This window comes from Benincasa hispida, chromosome 11 (genome assembly GCF_027475165.1).
Source record: "Benincasa hispida cultivar pf3 chromosome 11, pf3_genome.v1.1, whole genome shotgun sequence".
In the NCBI taxonomy this organism is placed as follows: Eukaryota; Viridiplantae; Streptophyta; class Magnoliopsida; order Cucurbitales; family Cucurbitaceae; genus Benincasa; species Benincasa hispida.
This window is the reverse complement of record NC_143488.1, coordinates 9,004,334-9,028,957: the sequence shown is the minus strand read 5'-3', so window position 1 is coordinate 9,028,957 and position 24,624 is coordinate 9,004,334.

Sequence of the window (24,624 nt, the reverse complement as noted above, 5' to 3'; positions counted from 1 at the left end):
AAAGGAAGGCCACCCAGATTTTTCTCGCAAAACAATGGTCCAGCGCAAAGCTAAGCTAACAACTCACAACCACCGTAGTCTTCGTCCTTAGAGTGACGACATTGCTTAGTAGTCTCCTTGCTAAGTGACGATATGACTGCGAAAGTAGGGGAGAAGCGCATTGCGACCAACTTGAATGCAATGATAACCGAAGACCCGCTGACCTATAGTTTGGAGAAGCCCGAGAAAACAGACCCTGAAGTTGCATCCATCCTTAAGCCTCTAGATCTTGAGACAGAAGAAGGCCAACCACCAGTGACTCCGTAAAGATTGAAAGAGGAAAAAATTGAGGAAGAAAATATCACAATAGTGGCTGTAGCATAAAATGTTATGATCCCACCTAAAATGGGCAACCCAGGAATCTTCACGATCCCATGCTCTATTGGAGGGACCTTCAGTGGCCAAGCACTATGCGACCTTGGGGCAAGTATAAACATAATACCGTTGTCAATCTTCAAACAATTGAATGCCGACACATTTACGCCTACAAAGGAAACTATCCTGCTCGCGAACAGATCTCGAATACAACTTGAAGGGGAGTTGAAAAATGCCGCAATCTCAATCGATAAATTCATCCTGTCGGCAAACTTCCTCATTTTAGATTATAAAGCGGACGAAAATGCGCCTATCATATTGGGACGACCATTCCTTTCAACTGGTCGCACTCAAATTGATGTGTGCAAGGGGGAAATTGTAATGAGCATTCATGGGGAAAAACTCCGGATTAAGGCAATAAAGATCCTAGAGGACAAAGAAAAGAGAGAAAAGTCACCATGGACGTGAACAAACCAGCCAGAAATAAGTGGTCCCTGCATCATCAAATGATCACAACCTATCAGGGAAGCAAGTTTTGGAAAGTATCAACTCTTCAATTCTTTTCCACTACTCGAAATTTTTCACTATTGATGACATGACATTTGATGAATGTAATGTGCATGCTTGATGATGTGCTACAAGCTCATGTTGCCCTAAACTTGTAACGCAAAATGTAATCTTATGTTGTGTTGTTGCTCATGCACACTTTATGCGATGATTATGATATGCGATACTACTTCTAGATGTATGCGTTATTAATGAAATTCTTGTAGTATGCTATGCGTTGTCACAAGTTTCCTTGCGTTGAAACCAAATATAATTTCACCACAAGTTTCTCGGAATGAACCGAGGTCGAACACAGGGATGCATAGTTAATGTGTTACATTTGTGATATATGCAACCAAGGGTTTTTCAATTAATAAAAGATTGGTTTATACAGATATTTAAAATTGCGGTAAAGTAAAGTTGCGGTAATGAAATAAAATGTGATAAATGTAAACCTAAGCTATGATGATATAAGATATAGGTTACATGATACATGAAATCGAGTTTGAGATTGACTGTGAAGATTATACAAAGAATTGTGTTATACGGTGGCAAGGCTTTATGTACGACGCAGAAAGAGAAAAGAAAATTAGTACAAACATCGTAAGTTCATTAATTGCGTTAAAGATATAACTACGGTTCCGCTTTCCCTTGGTGTACACCTCTCGGTGATCTGCTGTATTCCCATATCTCTGTGGTGAAACAGGGATGAATGTAATGAACGCAAGGTTGCTTCCATCTCTGGAAGTACTTCTCGCTTTAGTTAACGCATTCTTCTAACCTTCTCTCGACAGATCAAAATGGCATCTTCACTTCTACTCTCACAGCTGAAGATGCCGTCTAGCATGCTCTAGCTAAACATATTTATTCCTTTAGCAAAAATTAATTTACTTGTTTAATTCATTCTAATTACCAAGGGATTAAGAAAACATCATGGAGAAAGTGATTAATGGAGGAACAGAAGTAGACAGAAATATGGAGATGAAAATGATCATGACATTTAATTATAGCATCAAGCGTCTGATACATAGTGTGAATGATTTAGACTAAGAAGATGAGATACAATTGATGATAGAGATAGAAAATAAATACAGAAGAGTGTCAACGTCTTGACACAGATCTGGATGGAGAAATAGCTTGCCGGCGTATGGAGTGAATGGAAGGATGAGCGTCCCTCTCAGGCTTGCTCAACTGGTAGAGTTGATCTAGGTACAGAGCTTCACAACGGGGATTTGGAATGATTCGCCCTGAGACTCACCTCTCGGCCTTGCCCTTTTCTTCCCGGATCTTCTCCGATCAGCACCCATCAGTCTCTTTCTCAATATACAAATAACAAAATAACCTCGTATCAAGTATATTTTCTCATAGAATTCTTCGAGGGTATTTATAGATGAATGCTCTGACTTTCTACCATGTGGTCCCCACTTTATTGTTATGGAAATTCCAAAAATGGTGGAATAAATATTCCTTTTGTTATGCAATCAATCTGTCAAAAATGCACAACGGTTAGTTGTACATGTGTCAAAATCCTCCGCGATTGCATTGCTCTTTTGCACCTTCGATCGTTTGCCCGCATGCAGTGTTTTTTTTATTACCGCATGTGGTTGAAGTTGCATTGATCGCAAAGCTCTTGATCGATTGTCGCATGCGCCATTATTGCGTTGATCGTCTATTCATTCCTAAATGATGGGCGCAATGCGACGTAGATGCGTTAATCTTTTTCTCTTAAGCAATGAACACATACGATGACTTGATTTCCTGCAAAACAGGCTTGAAATATTCTTTTCTACCATCGCAATGGTGTCAGTGGGTGTATTGACGACAATTTATAATTCTTGCATTTCCTAGCTAATTTCTATATAATTGACGCAACTTTTCTCTCTTTTGACCGCAATATCTAAATAAGACAGCATAAATAACTTGTATTTCTACAAGTTATCACACCCCCAAATTTAGATATATGCTTGTCCTCAAGCATATCTTCTACTAAGGCAATAATGCTCAATTCCTATCCTAAATTTTGCGTTGATTGGTTGCTCCGAATGCTCCACTTAGGCACATTACTTAACAACGCAATTTCCTTCTATCCTTGCTAATTCATAACGAAGCCCTACTTTATTCTTCTATACTACAAATTTCTGCTCCAAAATGCTTTTCTAGTTTTAAAAAGAATGTTTACCTCTTCTTATCAAAACAACTTGAGGTGTCTGGATGCGATGGTCAAACTTTGCGTCATTTATTGGAGACTATTGATCATGGTCACACCCTTCGTTTTGGCTTGTTCCCATGGGTGTCATGCGAACATCCAACTACGGTTGTGTGCCAATCTCAATTTTAACTCATGAATTTCAGAGGAGTTGTCTCTTGTTTCTTTTATTTTTCTTTTGCATTTTTCTCTTTTCATATTGCGTTGATCTTGGAAAACCCCCTTCGTTTTGACTTGTTCCCACGGGTGTCATGTGAACATCCAACTACGAGCAGGCTCCTTTCACAACTTAACTCTTATTAGGTTTGGGAATGTTTTTGAGGTTTCCCTTGCGCTGACATTGGAGTTTATATATAAAAAAAGTATATATATATATATATTTCTTGGAGATAATGAACGCATTTTTTCTTAATGACCGCATACTCTTGATCTCATATGCTCAGACCTTCCCCACCCCCAAATTTAGAGGTACACAAGGTTCTCATTGCGTTGTTTGGATAGAATAGACAAACACTTAAACAAAATTTCAAAAAGAAGGTTTGAGCAGAATTTTGAAGGGTAAAAGGTACAACATTGCTAAGCTACGAATTAACTAAGTATTAGTTAGAAATTACAAAGTATGGGAAATGTTTCTAAGTGTATGCATATTATACATCATGGCAGCGCAATGAATAACGCAAAATGAAAGATTAAGAATATCGCAAAGTTGACAAAGGATGATAAAGAAGAGGCACAGGCATATAGAGAGAATTGCTACTTAGTTGTATTGAAAAGTAAGTAAGTATACAAGTAATTACAAATAACGCACTACAAAAATTTTTCCTATACAAAGAATCAAAGAATTTAATTAAACAATGAATGAAATAAAGATAAAAGAATGGCCGCAATAAAAATTAAATTGTAAAAATTATTGAGGAGCAGGAGGTTCTGGAGGAGGGTTCGGATGTGATGCTTGAGGAGCTTCTTCAAAAATCAGATGCTGCCTGAGATGCGGAGGTACGATGGGTCCATGAAGATATGCTGTCAAAAAATTAAAGTACTTATGGTTCCGCTCCACTGGCTGTCTTTGATACAGGTGGATCGTAAGAATGTTGAACTGAATATTGATTAACACCTGCCTTGTCATGGTAGCACTGCGTTGTAAATCGTCGACTCGCTCAATTACCGCATCAATTCTCAGGCCGAAGAAGGCTTGTTGCTGAGAAAAGAGTTCTTGTTGTTGGGAAAAAAGTTGTTGTTATTGGGCAAGAAGGGACCGCATATCTGCTAACTCAGCAGCTAAGGAAGCAATGGTCGGTTGTGCTTGCGATGCCTTGCCATCGACGTTTTGGGGTTGGGCAGAAGTGCTTTCACCCAAATCGTGTGGGTCATCAACATGCGGCGGTGGAAGGGAAGGTACGGTGATGATGCTGAAGGTGATGATGGGGCTGCTGAATATATGGTTGGAGAATCTGGGGGAAGGAGAAGATTGGTAAAGTGCTCAGGAAGGGAAGAAGAAGGTTGTGCGGGAGAGCTTGGAGGACAAATTATCAAGGGTGAAAGGTCCAAGGGTTCTGGTTCTTGCGTTGTTTCTTCTTGGATTTTCCCCTTTCCCTTGTCGTCTCTACGCTGTTTCTTTGGCTTGGGCTCTTGTGGCGCATTCAAATCTATGTTGGGCCTCTTCAAAGGGAGTTCAGGGTAATGTGGGGAATCTTTGAGGAGCAACCTCAAAATCTTGACGTTTATTAGGCTGTGAACTTCTGCCATTGGCTCTTCATCAATGGCCACACCTAGTGATAGGCATAAACTTGAAACCGTCCATGGGAAGAAGTACTACCTCTTATGTGTCCCACAAAACCCTTGATTTGTCTTGCGATCAACCAGCCTACATCGATTGGAATGCCGCGCGCAATGCAATATGCGGCCATAACTCGATCCCTCGAAATTTTCTTGTCATGGGAAGTTGGAATCACGAGAGCCTACACGATAGAAGCTCGTCCGTCTAAACGATCGTCTGCCTTACGTTTTCTCTAAACGATTGTATACGTTTTTCTTAAACGATCATTCAGCCTTTCATACACGATCGTGTAGCTCTACTATATGATGACATGCAGAAATGCATGTCATCTTAGGCCTTTTACTTAGAATTATGAAGGTTGTTAGGTAGAATATGCATCAATCATGTTAGGAATTCACGAGAAAATGAGCTTGCGTCGATCAGCATGATTGAATCTCAGCTAACTCGTTATTTTGCATTTGATAACTTGTAGGAATAGAAGTTATTTATGCCACCTTATCTAGATATTGCGGCCAAAAGTTAGTAATTATGCACCAATTGTATGAAAATTAGCCTAGTATTGCAATAATTATAAATGTTTGCGATTACACCCACTAACACCAAAAAGATGGAAGATAAGCCGAACTTTACTCTATTTTGCAGGAGAACAAGTCATCTCTTGCGCTCAAGGCTCACGAGAGACTAATCAACTCATCTCTGTCACATTGCGCCTGTCAATCCACAATGAAGAGACGATTACAGAAATGACGGCGCAATGCGATAGTCGATCCAAGAGCTGTGCTTCAACCGTATGCGGTAATAAAAACAAACACCGCATGCGAACCTATGATCGAAAGATACAGCTGAGCAACGCAAGAGCGGAGGATTGAGACACATGTACAACTAACGGTTGTGCAGAATTAACGGTCTGATTGCATAACAGAAGGAATAATATCCCTCCATCTTCAGAATTACCATAACCATGAATGGGGACCATAAGGCTGGAGTCAAAGATCTGCACCTATAAATACCCTATTGATTTCAAAGAAAAGATATGCTACTTGATACGGAGCTAAGTGCTGCTATATTGTAGAGAAAAGGCTGAGTTGAGTGCTTAAGAGAAGAAATCCAGGAAGAAGACGAGATAAGGCCGAGAGGTGAATCTCAGATCCAACCTGCCATACACCCAATCGGAAGCTCTGTGCAAAGATCTCCGCTACCGATAGAGCAAGCCTGAAAGGGAAGCTCTTCCTACCATCAAATCCATCCTATCTGGCAAGTAGATCTCCATTAAATCTGTGCCAAGACATTGGCATTTGTTTGTATCGGTTCTATCTCTATTTCATTGTGTATTTCATGTTTTCTTTATCTCTTCATTCACACACCATGTATCAAACGCTTAGTAGAAATATTAAATGTTTCGATAGATTCCATTTACCATTTTCTATCTATTTCTGTTCACCCATCCATCAATTTCTTCATAATGTCTCTTAATCCCCTGATGAGTAATATGAATCACTAAGAACCTAATCTGTATTAAAGATATAAAATACGTTTAGCTAAAGCATGCTAGACGGCATCTTCACCTGTGAGAGCAGAAGTGAAGGTGTCATTCTGATCTATCGAGAGAAGGTCAGAAGAATACGTTAACTAAAGCGAGTAGTACTTCTAGACATGGAAACAACCTTGCGTTCATTATGTTAGTCTCTGTTTTACCACAGACATGTGGGAGCACGGCCGATCACTGAGAGGTGTATGCCAAGAGAATAGCAGAACAATATTTGTACCTTCAATCCAATTAAGAACTTGCATTGTTTGCATTATTTGTCTTTCTCTTTCTATTCTGTTCATATGACTTGTCACCGCATCCCATGTCTTTGCATAACTTTCACAGCCAGCCTTAATCCCAGCATTTTGTACATGAAGTCTGTATCTTGTATCATCTACCTTAGGTTTACTGTATTTTTATGTTTTTATCGCATCTTTACTGCCTTCTTTTATTTTATTGCAATTTATATACTTATACAAACTTATTTTTAAAGATTGAAAACCTGGTCGCATATATCATGAACATACCGCAATAACCTAAACCATTCCCCGTGTTCGACCTCGGATCACACCGAGAAACTTGCGGTGAAATTACACTGGTTCCATCGTAAGGAAACTTGTGACAACGCATGGCATACTATATGAACATCCATAATTAACGCATAACTAGAAGTAGTATCGCATCATTGTGAGCAATTTATATCATCAATCCAAACCCGTTACCTACCATTCTAATGGGATCAACGCAAGGTTGGTGAAATGAACGCATCAACGCATCTACCTTGAGAAAACACTAAAAGATAATGCTGATATTTCACCTACCATGCCGTTAGTGGCAGAGTTTCAGAAAGGACTAACATGCCGAACATCAGACTCAGAGCAGTCCAATTAATGTTGTCGGCGACCTAAGCTCTATAAATAGAAGCTGATGAGCAGAAATTCAAGCTATCCAAGGTTTTCGCCTGAGGATCGCCTAGTGCGGAACCTTGTGATCCAGAAAAAATGCGTGAGAAGATGCTGAGAGTTGTTCACCTCCTTCATCCATTCCGAGTGATGACCGGAGCCTTCGACCGGAGCTAGATCTCAAGAGAGTCAGTTCCTCCGCCCATCCATGGCACCACCAGCAGCCTTGACGCACATCCGCTAGAAGCAAGTCTTTGCTTCCAGCCGGTCATTTCATTTTCCTTTCTTTTCTTATATTGTATTGTATGACATTTTGTGATTAAAGAATTAATACAATTTGCTTTCAATGCATTTCTCTGTTTCTTTCGACTCCATCTTCATCTTCTTTGCTTAGCATCTTTACTTTCATTGCAACACTTAGTGAGATTGCTTGGGTATTGCATACTTAGTCATGTGGATTAGAGATATGAAACATGTAGCAACCTACCGAGAGGTGTGTATTGCGTGAGTGTGTGAGTAGCCTTATTTTCTTAGTGTGAAGCTACGGCAATGCCTGTCTATAGGCTAACGCATTGCTTGTCTATGAGTAAAGTTAGCAATAACCAACTGCCCGAGAGGGTAAGTGGTTGGTCGCATCAAGCAATTTATGCATTGTTCCCTAGAGATAGGAATAAGCTTAGGTCAGCCAAGTTCATGCGATTACCTTGTTCTATGAGTGCATCATTCATCATTTAGGAATACTTGAGAGAGTAGTCTAAAACCCAAATCTAGACTCGAGAGAGCGGATTTGAACGCATAGACAAGAACGGGGAACTTGAGATAAGCTCCATTTGTTAACCTACATCGCATGCACCCTAGGAATAGGAATGATATTATGTGGTCGCCTTATTGGTGTGTGTGTCATTTTGTCATCGCATAAATAAGAATAAAGGCTTATGTGTAGGTCTTATAGACTTATCGCATATATCACATGCGTTCTAGCATTAGAAGCTGTAGCATTCGCACCGAGAGATGGTTTACTATTGTATGTGTGTTGCATGATCACATAGCTTACGTTGACTAAGGTTGTCCTTGCGGTCACTCTTAAGTGTTGCAATGAAAACATATCCGCATTTTATCTATTTTCCACTTCATTTATTTCATGTCAAGTGTTGTCGTATCTCTACCTCTCATGTATATTCTCATTGCGTTGTCTGTTAGATAGGAGTATGTGAACCCCAAATCCTAATTTCTCTACTTGAATATGTTCCCTATTAAGACCAGTGTAATGAGTAGGTTGATGTGGAAACTAGTGTGGAATGGTAGAGAAAAGGGTAGAAAATTAGAAGAAAAGAGGAAATTTGGAAGCTTGACTTTTGAGAAAACTTGGAAAATTTGGCTAAGTAAAGAATTTTGTGTGTTGAAAGGGTGGTGTTGATGCATTGGAAGGGTTGTTGGTGATGGCATTCGGCTGAATGAAGAAAGATAGGAGGTGATGCGTTGAAAGGCACACGGGTAGGCAAGGCATGCGTTGGAAGGCAGCCCATGCATCGAGCGGTAAATGCACAGCGCCCTTGCCCAATGTGTTGAGTGGCCATGCCTGTGCAGCAAGCGTCCTGTCGAACGACCATGCCCATGCGTCGAAGCGCCTTGCCAAGCATCAATGTGTCATGCATAGCCCATCCGGCCAAGCACGCCCATGCAGCCAAGTGCACAGCCCATGCAGCCAAGCATGCCCATGCGGTCGAGTGAGCGAACGATGTGTCTTCTTGAGAGGAAGCCTTAAGACTTGAACATCCAAGAGTTGTGACAGGACGCATGGTCATCACATACATTTATTAACGCATATTCATTCCAACGCATGACCATTGATGCATGACTATCAACGCATATCTTAAGAACATGCATCGCATACCGCGTCCACGGGATTTTGGTTGTCGAGTAAAATTGACTTATAATTTCCCATCACCAAGTTTTTGGTGCCATTGCCGGGGACTTGGCAGCTAAATGTTTGTTAAGTTTTGTGCCTCTACGAGCAAACTTTTTATCTTGGGAGTATTGCAGCTTGTGCGACCAGGTTGAAAACAATATTGAAGTGTAGGCAATGCACTGAAAGCCAATGTTGACCCAAGGTAGAAGAAAATCAGTCGAAGAAGAGTCGAAGGCAGTTCTAAGCTCATGGTGGCCAACATGTGCCCAACAATTTCCGAAAGTTCCAATGTTCAAGGCAACTTGACCCAAGCAGTTAAGAGCCATCTTCTGCATGGAAGACTCCTTGCAGTGACAACACTCCTATTTTTCCATGGACGTCTTCTACTCTATCTTTACTTTGCTTTCTTAGTATAGGTTACTTTTTCATTGTTATTTGGGATATATGGCTGCTTCCTTGGTTGTGGTACGTTTGCTCTTGTAGGTGCAACAATAAGTCTCCTCGGTTCATAGTTCAACGGAAGAATTCTTGTCATCCTTCAACGCATGGCTTCATTCGCGTGAATTCCAACGCATGAGCGCATGCACATAAAGTAAATCCCACCTTAGGTTATTCAATGATCATGTATCATCTCTTTATTGTAATCATTATAATTTAGAGAAGCATGATTTAATCATGTAAGAGCATGCTCATGCATCATATAATATAAAAGTTATATTTATGCATGCATAAAAAGCATTGACATGCATCATCTTTATATTATAATTGTTATAGTATAAGGGTGAATGATAGCATGTTCGCTTGGTTATTATGCGTAATATAAAAGTAATATAGTAATGAATGGACATTGCATGAAGCATAACACATAGATTACTTTATAAATATTATAAACGCCTCGTTATGCACAATTTTTTTTAGTTGTTTCTTTTTAAGAGTTAAAGAGAAATTAAAACTAAAAGAAATAAGAAAGACATGCATGCTCACTTAGGTTTAATTCATGGTTTTAAAATGTTTAAAACTTGGATCACATAGACCTAAGATCACAATTCTAATATGATTAGAAACTGTAAGGCTTTAATCTTTTAATATGTTTAATAGGATTAAATTGGCTAGTAAAAGGTTATAGTGTAACAAATCTATCTATAAGGGACCTTTTGTCTAAGGCGGGTTCTGTCTAGGCTGGGGTATTTAAGTTGACGAAAACGTAACACCCTTACCTGGAAAGGTGAATTAGATAGATTTGATGCATGCATGCAAGTTAAGAACAGTCCATTAACGTGTTTAAATGTGACTACTTGAACTTGTTTATATTTCATAAACAAACGTTGTTTATGAGCAGACTTTAAAAACACAACTTAGACTAAAATCAGTAGTCAGATTGTCTAGGTTAATGAATCCCTAGGTAGAACATTCAGTGGGAGGTACTTGAGGCATAAGATGCTTCACTTAAAACTTTCACTTTTCTCCTAAAGTCCACACTGTGAGATCTATCCTTGGCCTCGAGGCACCTTTGGAATGTCCCCCCAACGGATGGTGTTTGGGTAGGTCACTATCAAGGTGGATGGAGAGAATGTTCATAGTAAGTGGGAACGGGAAGTGCGACAGCATATCCCTCAGTCTCCCTCGTTAGGTTGAATAAAGTTACTGCGCATCGCCTTGAGGCACCCTAGGTGTGTCCCCCTAAAGGTTGGCATTTTTGCGCATTTCTTTATTTAAGTTTAACGATTATTGACCAAAAAATGGTGGCTGTTAGGTTCAGTTCCAAGAGTTGTTTCTGTCTAATGGTTGAGAATGTCTCATCCCAATGAAGGGGCAACTGATCACCCCACCGGTGGCGTTTGTCCTGACTCACTAGGGCATCATTGGAAAATAGAAGTCTATAACTTAGGGTACTTGAAACTGTTTTGCAAAACTAATTGGTTTAAATGTGGTTTAGCAAAATCTAATAAAGATTTGTTCGTTTTTCAGCAACTTTTTCAAATGGCTATAGCCACCTTATCGTTGTTAAGCGTCGAAAAACTAACTGGCGACAATTTTTCAACATGGAAATGTTGGATTTTATGTCCTAAAACTCGTAGTTTGTAAATTAATAAACATGTTCTATTTTTTTTTTCGATAAAGTTGTTATTGAAATTGTAATCTTGAATCCAAGAAACTAAGGTCCTGAGGCTATTTAATGTAGTTTGAACTTTATGTAGTGACATAAAGATGGATCAAGTTCAAATATATAGCCAAAATGGTCTATAGTATATGAATAAGGTTGGGCGCCTTATTCTGGGGACACTATGGATGCGGCCCACTTTGTAGTTAGTACAAACGATGTGATCCTGAATCGTTCATATAGAGATATGTGAGTGGGGGCATCCTATGTAAAGAGTTTACATAGACTGAACCATGAAATAGTCACTTTTTACGTTCTAAATACCGTTTTATGTATAAAACTGACTATTTCATTAATTGATGACCTAGGTAACTTAATCTTAATCTTGAGCTAACTATGAACTCCTATTCACTTGGAATTATCCTTAGATTTGCATAGGTGAGGGCAGCTCAATATCGCTGACCCAATAAGCCTCCCATTTCAGGGGTAAGATCGGGTGGATAGTTGGGAACATAGGGTGCAAGACGAAATTCACTCCTACCCATTATAGGGATAGTAGATAGGTTGTTCCCTTTAGTACTGAATCCAGGTCTTGAACAAGGGGCCCCATCCTCTCCTTGGCCCGAGAGGGATTCGGTTTATAGGTTGGACCTTAAACCAATTGTTCATTAGAGGATCAGTGGAACTTAAGGAACAAGATGTAGTCTTGGGGGTAAAATGGTTTTTATGACCCAGCCGAGATTACGAACAACCTGTGAAGGATTAACTTACTAATCATGGTTATATCAAATGGACACAAATATATCTATAGTGAGGGGAGTGCAACTATGGGACTTTTGTGGAATGACCCGTTAGTTAACGAATGTTGATTAGCTCCGTCTGAAGAGTTTTAGCTAGCTAATCTCTAATCGTTGGAGCCCATGTTCTATAGGTTCATTAGGTTCCCCTACTAGCTCATATGGAATAAACTTAGAACAGTATGATAGAATAATTCGAATTGTTCGAATTATGTAGAGAGAGAGACCGGCAAGTATATGTGATATAGTGGTCAGGTTTTTCAGCTTAGAGATACAGCTTTAATATTTAAATTTGATTTAAATATCAAGAATATGAAAATGTTCATATTCGGAAGCTCGGAAATGATGGAAATGGTCAAAGATGTAAAAAGTCAAAGAGTTGACTTTTGACTTTGAAAAATCAAACTTTGATCAACCTTATATTCAAATTTGATTTAAATTTCGAGAAAATGAATGCGGATTCATGCTCGGGAGGTCAAAATTAGTCAACACGGGAAAAATCATAAAAAGTCAAAATGTTGACTTTTTGGTCAAAGTTTGACTTTGACCAAATGACTATTTTGCCCTTTGACTATAGTTATTGGGAAAATCCAAACTTTTGTTGGATAATTCCATTAACAAAATAGTGGGCTAGGTGTTGGCTTATAGTGGAGACATTAAACCCACTAAGATAGTGGAATATAGGTGTTGGGTTTTTTATGCATTTAGTTCATGCAATTGTTGCATGGATTTTTCTATAAATTGGGCTTTCATTTTGAATGAAAAGAGTTTTTGCAATTTTGGAAATTGGTTTTCATATTTGGGCTGGAAAAATCACAACTTTGAAAAAAAAAGACAAACCCAAACCTACCCAAATTCCATCTTATTTTCCATCTCTTTTCTCTCTCAATTTTCTTCATCCACCGGGTCCCACAACTCGGTTCTGAGTCTAGAGGATAGTAGATCAACTCTAGTGGTGGTCCGAAAGAGTTCGGGTTGAGATTCAACGAGGAAAAGCAGTTTTCGGGAGCTTTAAAGGTAGTATCCTACACTTTTAATTCATTGTTTTTCCCTTCATGATGCATGCTTATTTCCTTTAATTTAAGAGCAATTATAGTGTAATTAGATCCTAATTCCGCTGCGTATGTCTCATGTTCCATCAGGAAACACATGATCACGACGATCCTAATCATCGAGGACTTATGTTCACTCTCGCGGAGGCTTGTCCTCCTATTCCAGCTCCAACTGCCGCTCGAAATGTTCTGGAGGCATACGAGCGATGGAAAAGGGCGAATGAGAAGGATGAAGCGTATATCTTGGTAAGTCTTTCTGACATCTTGGCCAAGAAGCATGAGCCTATGGTCTCAGCCCGTGAGATCATGGAGTCCCTGCGGGGGATGTTTGGACAATCGTCTGAATAGCTTATGCATGAGGCTCTTAAATACATATTCAACTCCAAAATGCAAGAAGGCACCTCTGTTCGTGAACATGTCTAAACATGATGGTCCACTTTAATGTGGTGGAGTTGAATGGGTCTACCATCGATGAGGGCAGCTAGGTTAGCATAATCCTACATTCATTGCCCGAGAGCTTCCTACACTTTGTTAGCAATGTGATTCTTAACAAAGTGAAATATAACCTTACAACTCTCCTCAACGAGTTGTAGGCATACCAATCTTTACTGAAAAGTAAGAAGAGGCAGAAGGGTAAGGCAAATGTTGTTTCATCCTCCAGGACGTTCCACAGAGGTTCGACCTCAGGAACAAAGTTTGCACCTTCCTTTTCTAACTCTGCAAAGGGGAAGAAGAAGACGGGTGGTAAGGGAAAAGGGAAGGTACCTACTAACCCACCGCCTATCACCCCGAGGAGGCGTCCACCAGTTGCTACAGGAAAGTGTTTCCATTGCAACCAAGATGGACACTGAAAGAGGAATTATCCTCGGTATCTGAAGGAGAAGAAAGCAGCCAAGGCTAAGGCCAAGGTGAATAAAGGTAAATGTGATTTACTTGTGCTCAAAACTTGTTTAGTGGAGAATGATGATTCTGCTTGGATAATTGATTCAGATGCCACTAACCATGTTTGTTCTTCTTTTCAGGGGATTAGATCTTGGTGACAGCTGGAGGCTGGTTATCATTAATTCCTTCACTTAATAAGTTATCAAAAAAATTAATAAGTTGGCTATCATTTATATTTATAATAATATTAATTATTAGATAATTAATACTTTTTCTTTTAAATAACCAAATGTAGTGGGTGGTTATTGGATCATGGTAACCGTGAGTTTAAACGGAAATCAGTTTCCTATTTTTAAATGAAGAAGTTTTCACAAAAGTTTTGAAAAGAATTTGAGTTTTCTCTCTGGCGAAAAGAAACTCACAGAAGTCGTCAAGTAAATACAGATTTACTAAACGATGGCTGGGCGAGCTAAATGATCGTACAGGTGCTAGTTAAAAGATCGTGCAGTGTTTACTAAACGATCGCATAGCTTTTCAAGACGATCGCTGGCCCAAGGTAAATGATCGTGTAGAATTGACCGAGCTAAACAATAGAGTTAAACAATCGCATAGCTTTTGCTAGACGATCACATAGTTTTATCTAAACGATTGGGCATTGACCTATACGATAGGTCTCTGACTTCTCCCACTTGCCCAGTCGTGTACGCGGTCATTGTTTCTTCCGTTCGTCTGCCTCACACCAAGTCCGAACAGAGCCCACCCTTTGGATTCTCACACCAAGAATACCAAGGTTGTCTTGTTGGTGGTGTCAGACTCAACTTGACATTGTCGAGATTTTTTGGAGGCCATTCGTGGTGTTGCGGAGGCCGTTCGCTGTTGTGGAGGAATTCGTGACCGAGGAGATCGTTGAGGACGAGCGTGAAGTGTTCGTGCAGTGTTGCAGTTGTGTAGATCGAGCGCTCGTGGTTGCTGTTGTTCGATCAGAGTGCGCATCGGAGCATGCAGCTGTTTCTGCCATCGTTAGTACAGTTTCTCCCTCTATACATTTGTTGTTCATGCTATAATTTCTCTGTATATTTGCACAACCGTTTGTAGTCAAGTCGACTGTAAATGTGTATGTTGATTCATGATTGTAATTTGGAATAGTCTTGTTCCGCTACTCATGGAAATATTGATTCCAATTTCCTTCAATTGGTATTGGTATCAGAGCTAGGTTTCTGATATTCCAAATTACAGATCTGAATTGAATGGTTTTTACAGTCGCGGTGGGTTTCTGCATTTGTGGTTAACCGTTTTCTACATTTGTGGATGGATTTGATGAATGTTTCGAGTTTGATTGCCTTTTTGTTAAAGGTTTTGGTATTACAAAGTGTTAATTGTAAGGGCCCTCGTTTTAGGGCGAAATTAACTTTTCATTTGAGTCTGTAATTTGAACAGTTAGAGTTTGTTGAGTCGTTCGTGATGAAGTTTCGGCACATGGAGATGCAGTTCTCAACGAAGAAGAAGATCAAGCATTGATCGGATCATGTAGCCTCAGGTAAACGATCGTAGGGATTTTACTAAGCAATCGTTTAGTATTTTTTCTAGACGATCGTATAGTATTTTCTAATCGATCATTTAGCTAATGCTAAGTGATGGGGTAAATTGTTTACCATATCGCGTGGCATTGGTTGCGCGATCGCATAGGCGCTAGAGGTAGGCAATTGTAGTGGGAGCATGCAATGCTCGTCGTTTAGTAGAAGGCGCACACTAGACGATCGTGTAGTTAGCAAGCTTCATCGCTTCGTTACTACCTATGCGATACGGAGATGCTAGCTAAGTGATCGCTTAGGCGATGGTGCTTCGCGGCATCGTAGTCGCTTAGACGATCGCAGAAGGCGGGTATCATGCGGAGCGCGCTAAGCGATCGTGTACTTCAGGCTTCATCGCTTAGTAAAGGTACAAGATCGTGTTGTAATGGCTAAACGATTGTTTTTATTTTTCTAGACGACCGTATAGTAATGCTAAACGATCGTTTAACTATGGAAGCGCTGGTAAGTGATAGAACGAAGGGTTTGTTTTATTGTGTAGACGATCGTGGGGTGCTTTGTACATGATGGATGGTTGAAGAAGCGATGCTTTGCTGAGCAGTTCAAGACTCGGTTCGCCTATTTGAACCGGAGACTCCTTGTCTTTGTAATAGTTAGCTTTCCTTTTTGTGTTTTAAGGCAATTTTACCCAGTTCATCAACTTTTATTGCTTTTACAAGTGATGTATGGTACTTATATGTCAAAGTGTTTGTTATATAGTTAAAAACCCACCTTAGGTTATGCAATTACTCATGCATCATGTATTGTAAATGTTATAATATTGCATGAAGAAATTAATTGAAAGCATGTGCATGCATCATGAAATATAAGAGTTATATTTTGCATGCATTGAGCATTATCATGCATCATCCTTTTACTATAAATGTTATAGTCCAAGGGTGAGCGGAAGCATGTTTTGCTTGTTTCATTGCGGTTTTGTAGAAGTGTTATATAAAAGAAGTAGCAATGAATGGACAATGCATTAAGTATGACACTTAGGCCATTTATAAGCGTTATGAATGCCTTGCATGTGTTAGCTTCGCCTTGTGGTTATTTTCATTTATAAGTATTATAAAGGAAATTAGACCTAAAATCAATAATTCAGAGTTGCATACAGACTTAGGATGAACTCAAGTTTTTTTTTTTAAAAAGGGTTTTAAAATTGGATTGAGATAGACTTAAGTTCAAATGGTTCTAAAGAGTTTAGTAACCGAGATTAATCTTTTAAAATCGGTTTAATAGGATTAAATTGGTTGGAATAAAAGATTAAATTTTTTGTATACCTATCTATAAGGGACCTTTTGTCTAAGGCGGGTTCTGGCTAGGCTGGGGTTCTTAAATTGATGGAAACGTAACACCCCTACCTGGAACCTACTTGGAAAGGTGAATTAGATAGATTTTCAACAAGCATGCGACATTTTGGTCAAAGACTCTGTTAAAGAGTTTAATGGATGATGATTAAAAGTTTTTCAACTATCCAATGTAAAAGTTACTCTTGGAAAAACCTAAAAGTCACTTAGTTAAAATCCTTAGCCGTGTTTTTCTACGTAAACTAAACCCTAGGTTATAAAATACTCAGTGGGAGGAGGAGGGGTATCACATATGTCTATGATTCCACTCACATTTCTCCTTGTATGTCACACCGTGAGATTCATGCTTGGCCTCGAGATGCCCTAGGATACATCCCCCTTCGGATGGTGTTTGCATGAGTCAATTTTAAGGTGGACAGAGAGAGTATTTATAGTAAATGGATGAAGGGTGTGTGCCAACATGCCCTATGGTCTCTGTCATTGGTTCATACTGTGAGATCATTCTATACGCCCTCGTGTCGCCTTCGATGCGGCCCCCTTCGAATGGGTTTTGTGCAGTTGGTCAGTATCAAGGTGAACTCCAAAAATGGATAGGGTCACTTTAGGTTTTGCCCCAATCAAATTTTTTTCCCTTCGGATTGGCCTTTTGGGATGGACATCTAGGGTTTAAACTGGCGAGTCACACTTACGGGAGATTGTTAAGTTAATGATCTCTTGGCCAAATCAATGATGGCTTGTCGTTATAGGAACAAGAGTTGTTCTGGTATTAATGACTGGTTGAGATCTTCTCAATTCAGAGGAGGGATAACTGACCTCCTTTCGACGACTTTTGTCCTAATCCTTTGAAGTGTCATTGCGAAACTAGATGTCACACGGGGTTCATGTTAGTTTTGCTAAAACCTTATTGGATGTTGTTTTGTTTTACAACGGCTATTTGATTAAAACCTGTCAATCCTATACTCTATTTTTTCCTACAAAAGTGAGTAACAAGTGTGTTAAGTAAAATTATGAAAGGAGATAAAGAAAGTAGGAAGATGGAGGAAGGAAATTCTAAGTGTTAGAAATACTTAGATGTGTGAGTTTTAGATAATATAACAAGTGGAAATTTTGAAGGCAAGGATAAGCTATGCGTTGGTACCAAGGGTGAACGCATGAGTGGAAGCTATGATGCGATGGTAAGCAGCCGAAGGCATGCGGCCGAAGGAAATGCGTTGGCAGTTTGCTGTGATGTGAGGGTATGCGGTGAGGTGAGGGCATGCGATGATGCGGTGCGAGGCATGCGTCCATGGATGGCATGCATCGAGGGAGGCATGCGACATTGGATGCAGTAGTGCTACACTATGCGTTGGTGATGTACTATGTGTTGGTGATGGCGCTATGCGGCAACACTATGCATTGGTGCTATGCGGCCTATGCATTGGTGCTGTGCGACAGTAGTACTAAACGATGAGCTAGACGATGGAGTATGTGATGCATGCTAAAGTTATGTTATGAAACGAGGAAGGCTTAATGCATGGTTGATATGATAAGACAGCTATGCGTGGACTAGGACATGAGTTAGCTTAGAAGTATGCAACCAAAGGAGGAACGCAAAAGCGTCTAAGTGAGCTATGCGTTGGCTAGATTGAGCGATGCATTGAGAAGGAGGTATGCGGCCATGTGGTCATAAGCATTGGCTTAGAAGCTGACCCTTGCGTTGACAGCCAAGAGGGAAAGATCATCTTGAAGATTGATCAGCTAAGCAAACTATCATAATCAGGTTTGACATTATCCTTTAAGGATGAGGTGGCAGCCTGATGTTAAAAGGAGAGCATGCAGCTGTTAGTTTAAAAAGAGAAGCCCGACTTCAAGTAGAAGTTTGGAGAAATTCGCTCAGGCAAATGAAATAATTCTAAAGCCATTCAAACCCTGAGTATGTCTAGTTGCTGAGGTTGATATGCCGGAGGGAGATTCTAGCATAATCGAGCTGAAGTATGAAGAATCCGGTAGGAGGTCAAATTCTCAGGTAAGTTGGGCCAGTCTTGATGATTTGAGGATTCCGACACAACCATGGGGAATTCTGAGCAGAAATTTTAAGTTAAGCTTGCTAAGACCATTTAGAGAATGTTTGTAGAAGGAAATTTCTTGAGAAAAGGCTTGGAAAATTAGTTATTAAATATAAATTTAAATTTGGAATCTTGAGCAAACAGGCAGCTGCTTGGGTTGAACAAGTAAGTAGTTTTAAGGACTTGACAACGATGATGAGCGCATGCGTTGGAGGTTGAATTGGCGTAAGGATGCGCTGAGAAGCATTAGACCGTGCAACGCATATTGAAGCCATAAGCGCAAGATTGCGTTGGAATGATGGGCACAATCAGATGAACGCATGGGGCATGCATTGATATGCCACCAGATAGGCGCATAAGCCAAATGATGGGCACAATCGGATGAAGGCATGGGGCATGCATCGATATGCCACTAGACGGGCGTATAAGCCGAATGATGGGTGCAATTGGATGAACGCATGGGGCATGCGTCGATATGCCACCAGACGGGCGCATAAGCCAAATGATGGGTGCAATTGGATGAACGCATGGGGCATACGTCGATATGCCACCAGACAAGCGCATAAGTCGAATGATGGGTGCAATCAGCCTCATGCATCGATGTGCCACAAGACGGGCTCATGAGTTGAGCGATGGGTGCAAAGATTGCTATGTGATGGGCCATGCGATGGGCAGTAGCCGTATGCTGAAGGCTTAGACGCATAGGAGGCTTGAACACTTAACGCAATGCATGGACGCAAGGCATGGACGCAAAGCATTGACGTTGCTGCCTAGTCAAGTTAAGGCCTAAGGATTTGGCTAGATGTTCAACGCACAGTAAGCATACATGAAGAGGATTGCCAAAGACTGTGAGTGACTCTAAATGCTTTAAATGTTTTAAGTAAATTGTTAATGCTTATGAATGTCTAGCAATCATGTTTACTGAAAGCTATTTATGACAACTATTCACAAATAGTTACCAAGCAACGCATCACACATTAATGTTATATTTATGCTATGCTTTACAATGACTATGAGGATGCGTTAGTATGGGATGCGTTTGGGCATCTAAGTCATTAAGATATAAGAATATGCAAGTAGGTATAAGTAGCTCAGCACTGAAGTACACGGAGAAGGTACTGAAGCTCAGTCTTAGAATGTGAATAGCTCAATACTGAAGTACACAGAGAACGTACTGAAGCTTTGTCCTAGAATTTGAATAGCTCGATACTGAAGTACATGGAGAAGGTATATGAGCAGCTCGATACCGAAGTACATGGAGAAGGTATATGAGCAGTAGTACCCAAGGTATGACGGTGCTTAAACTAGAATTATATGCATAAATGAAAAGTTGTTATTGGTAGTGTCGAGATCACCCCATTTTAGCTATGGATTGATATTAAGGGATTGTGTAAATGTTGTCTCTCAACGAAGGGTGCAAATTATGATTGTAGGAAGTGAACAAAAAGAGTTCCTTTCCAGTTAAGTGGTAATGCTGTAAAGAATGATAAAGAGTGAGCAAAAAGGCCACTCTAGACAAATAGACAAAGGCATGATCTAGTTAGATAAGAAAATGCTATGTGATGTTGATGATGATATGAATAATAGTTACCAAGTTAATATTTCAGTAAAAGCTTTCAGTTTTAATATGAAATTTATGTACGAACATTATGCTTAAATGTTAGTCACTCACTAAGCTTCTAACTCATGTTTTCAAATGTTTTCCTTTCAGGTAGCGATCAGTCCCCAAAAGAGTTCGCTGCTGCTGCTCTGCCACTTAAAGAGTCAGGTTGAAGGAAGCTTAATTGAAGATCTGTATTAGTTAGTACACATGTGTCCGTATAGTGACTAGTATTCTAGTTAGGGCTCACTAAATTGTAATATTCATGTATGAACGATACTTCGAAACCCTGTAATGTAAATGTGTTAAATTATGAGTTAACTGTTCAGTGTATTGATGATATGTATGCATTCAGGGTTTGAGCGAAATTTAATAGGTTAGATAGGCAGTAAGTGCCAGAAAAAGGGTTGGTAACTGCTGCAATCACCACTCCATCCAGGTTAAGAGGGTAATCTGGGGTGGGGTGTGACAAAACCTAATGTAGGTCAATGTGTTTTTTTTTTTCTTTTCAGCAACTCGTCAGTATTTCCGTTTAAAGCTTTTAAAAATGACTGATTTATTACAGTAGAAAGAATCGTGTGAAACGAATTTCGTGGAAAACGACCTCCATCTCACTACTCTCCAAAAGAGGAGACAAGACAGTAAATATGATTTATTGGTCTTGGAGACATGTCGGGTAGAGAATGATGATTCTTCCTAGATCCTAGATTCAGGTGCTACCAATCATGTCAGTTTCTCTTACTAAGGATTTAGTTCCTGGAAAACGTTGCCACAGGGAGAAATGACTCTTCGAGTCGGTAATGGTGAGGTTGTTCCAACTGTTGCTGTACGCAGGTTGAAGTTATTTGTTGACAAGAAACGTTATCTGTTATTGGATAATGTTTTTATAGTTTTTCATATAAAGAGGATCTTAATCTCGGTTTCTTGTCTCATTGAACAAGGCTATACCATCTCCTTTTTGGAGAATAAAGTGTTTATTTTCAAGAATGGAATGGAGATTGGTTCTAGTTCAATGGAAAATAACTTATATGTACTAAGGTCGTTAGTCATAAAAGCCTTGTTTAACACTGAAATATTCAGTACGACAACAACAGCTAAAAGACCAAAGGTTTCTCCAAAGGAAAACACCCATCTTTGGCATTTAAGGTTAGGTCACATCAATCAAAATAGGATTGAGAAGTTGGTTGATAGACAAAATTTTAATGCGTTGATGAATGATTCAAGTTCTTGTCCCCGAAAACGGTGCCAAAAACTTGATAGACGAAATTTTAATGCGTTGATGAATGATTCAAGTTCTTGTCCCCAGCAACGGTGCCAAAAACTTTTAAAAAATTGAAAATGAATGATGTTGATGATGCGCTATGGCTTATGATAATATGCGATATTACGTTCTAATGTATGTGATGATGCTGATATGCTCCGTAGTATGCGTTCGTGTATTGCGTGTCATAAGTTTTCTTATGCTGGAACCAAGTATAATTCCAACGTAAGTTTCTCAGAGTGATCTGAGGTTGAACATAAGGATTGTTATGTTTAAATGCGATACTAATGTGGTATATGCGACCGGTTAACATAAAGAATAATGAATTGGGTTTGCAGAAATGTAAAATGCGGTAAAGAGTAAATTGCGATGACAAGTAAATTGCGGTAAAGAATAAATTCCAGTAAAGAATAAAATGTGGTGGTAAATAAATTGCGATAAAGTAAATTGCTGTGATAAAGTAAATGACTAAACTATTAATATACAGGTACTGGCTGTGAAGTTGTGCAAAAGAATCTGGTGAATGCGGTCGCAAGTCTTGTGAAGTGAATCAGAAAGAGAATGGGTTGAGGGAAAGGACATCGCAAGTTCGTCAATCTCGTTGAGGATGCAACTAAGGCTCCTCTTTCCCTTGGCTTACACCTTTCAGTGATCGGCCGCGTTCCCATATATCTATGGTGAAACAGGGATGAACGTGATGAAGGCAAGGTTGTTTCCATCTCTGGAAATACTTCTAGTTAACGCATTCTTCCAACCTTCTTTCAATAGGCGGAATAACATCTTCACTTCTGCTTTCACAGTGTTACGGCATAAGCTATACAATGATGCAAGAAAGGTTCAAGTCCATGTCCCCATTACCAGTTCCCCGGCAACGACGCCATAAACTTGTTGACATAATATGCGATGATACCCTACAACGCTTAAGATGCGGTGATTCTGAATAGGCATATGGATTGTGATGAATGATGGATCATACAAGCTCATGTTACCACCATAAACTCAATGAATTGGAATGAAAATGGAATGTGGATGTTGTGTTATGCTTATTCAGACACTTTATTTATGCGTTACTACTTCTAGATATGCGTTATTTATGAGAATCTTGTAGTATACTATGCGTTGTCACAAGTTTCCTTGCATTGAAACCAAGTATAATTTCACTGCAAGTTTCTCAGTGTGATCCGAGGTCGAACACAGGGATTTTTTTTTAGATTAATTGCATTATATTTGTGATATATGCAAGTGGGGGGTTTTTCAATTTAATAAAAGTTGTGTGTACAGGTATTTAAAAATGCGATAAAGTAAATTGTGCAGAAAAGTAAAGATAAGTGAGAAAAATGCGATAAAAGTAAAGTGCGATAAAATAAACCTAAGCTATGATGATACAAGATACAGGTTACATGATACAAGATACCGAGGTTGAGGCTGAAAGTGAAGAATATATAAAGAATCGTGTTATGCGGTGGCAAGGCTTATGTGCGAAGCAGAAAGAGAAATGGTAATTAGTACAAACATCGCAAGTTCCTTAATTGCGTTAAAGATATAAGAACGGTTCCGCTTTCCTTTAGCGTACACCTCTCGATGATCGGCCACGTTTCCCACATCTCTGTAGTGAAATAGGGACGAACATAGTGAACGCAAGGTTGTTTCTATCTCTGGAAGTACTTCTTGCTTTAGTTAACGCATTCTTCTAACCTTCTCTCGACAGATCAGAATGGCATCTTCACTTCTGCTCTCACAGGTGAAGATGCCATCTATCATGCTTTAGCTAAACATCTTTATTTCTTTAGCACAAATTAAGTTACTTGTTTAATTCATATTAATCACCAAGGGATTAAGAAAACACCGTGGAGAAAGTGATTAATGGAGGAATGGAAATAGACAGAAATGTGGAAATGAGAATGATCATGACAATTAATTATAAAATCAAGTGTCCGATACATAGTTGTAAATAATTTAGACTAAGAGGGTGAAATAAAATTGATGAATAAGAGTTAGAAATAGATACAGAAGAGTGCCAATGTCTTGACACCGATCTGGATGGAGAGGTTGCTTACCGGCGTAGATGGAGTGAACGGAAGGATGAGCTTCTCTCTCAGGCTTGCTCAACCGATAGAGTTGATCTAGGTATAGAGCTTCACGGTGGGGATTTGTAATGAATATGCACTGAGACTCACCTCTCGGCCTTGTCTCTTTTCTTCCCGAATCTTCTCCGATCAGCACTCAGATCAGCCTCTCTCTCAATAGCCTCGTATCAATTATTCGCCATATCAAGTATATCTTTTCATAGAATTCTTTGAGGGTATTTATAGATGAAAGCTTTGACTCTCTGACTTGTGTGGTCCCCACTTTATTGTTATGGAAATTCTGAAAATGGTGGAATAAATATTCCTTTTGTTATGCAATCAGTCCGTTGAAATTGCACAACGGTTAGTTGTACACGTGTCAAAATCCTCTGCGATTGCGTTGCTCATTTGCATCTTTTCGATCGTGTGCTCGCATGCAGTGTTGTTTTTTATTGCCGCATGCAGTTGAAGTTCAGCTCTGGATCGATTGTCGCATCCGCTGTCATTGCGTTGATTGTCTATTCATTCCTGAATGATGGGCGTAATGCGACGAAGATGCGTTAATATTTTTTTTTTGAGCCATGAGCGCATATGGTGACTGGATTTCCTGGAAAACAGACTTGAAATATTCTTTTCTATCATCTTGATGGTGTTAGTGGGTGTATTTGCGACAATGTATAATTATTGTATTTCTTAGCTAATTTTCATACAATTGACGCA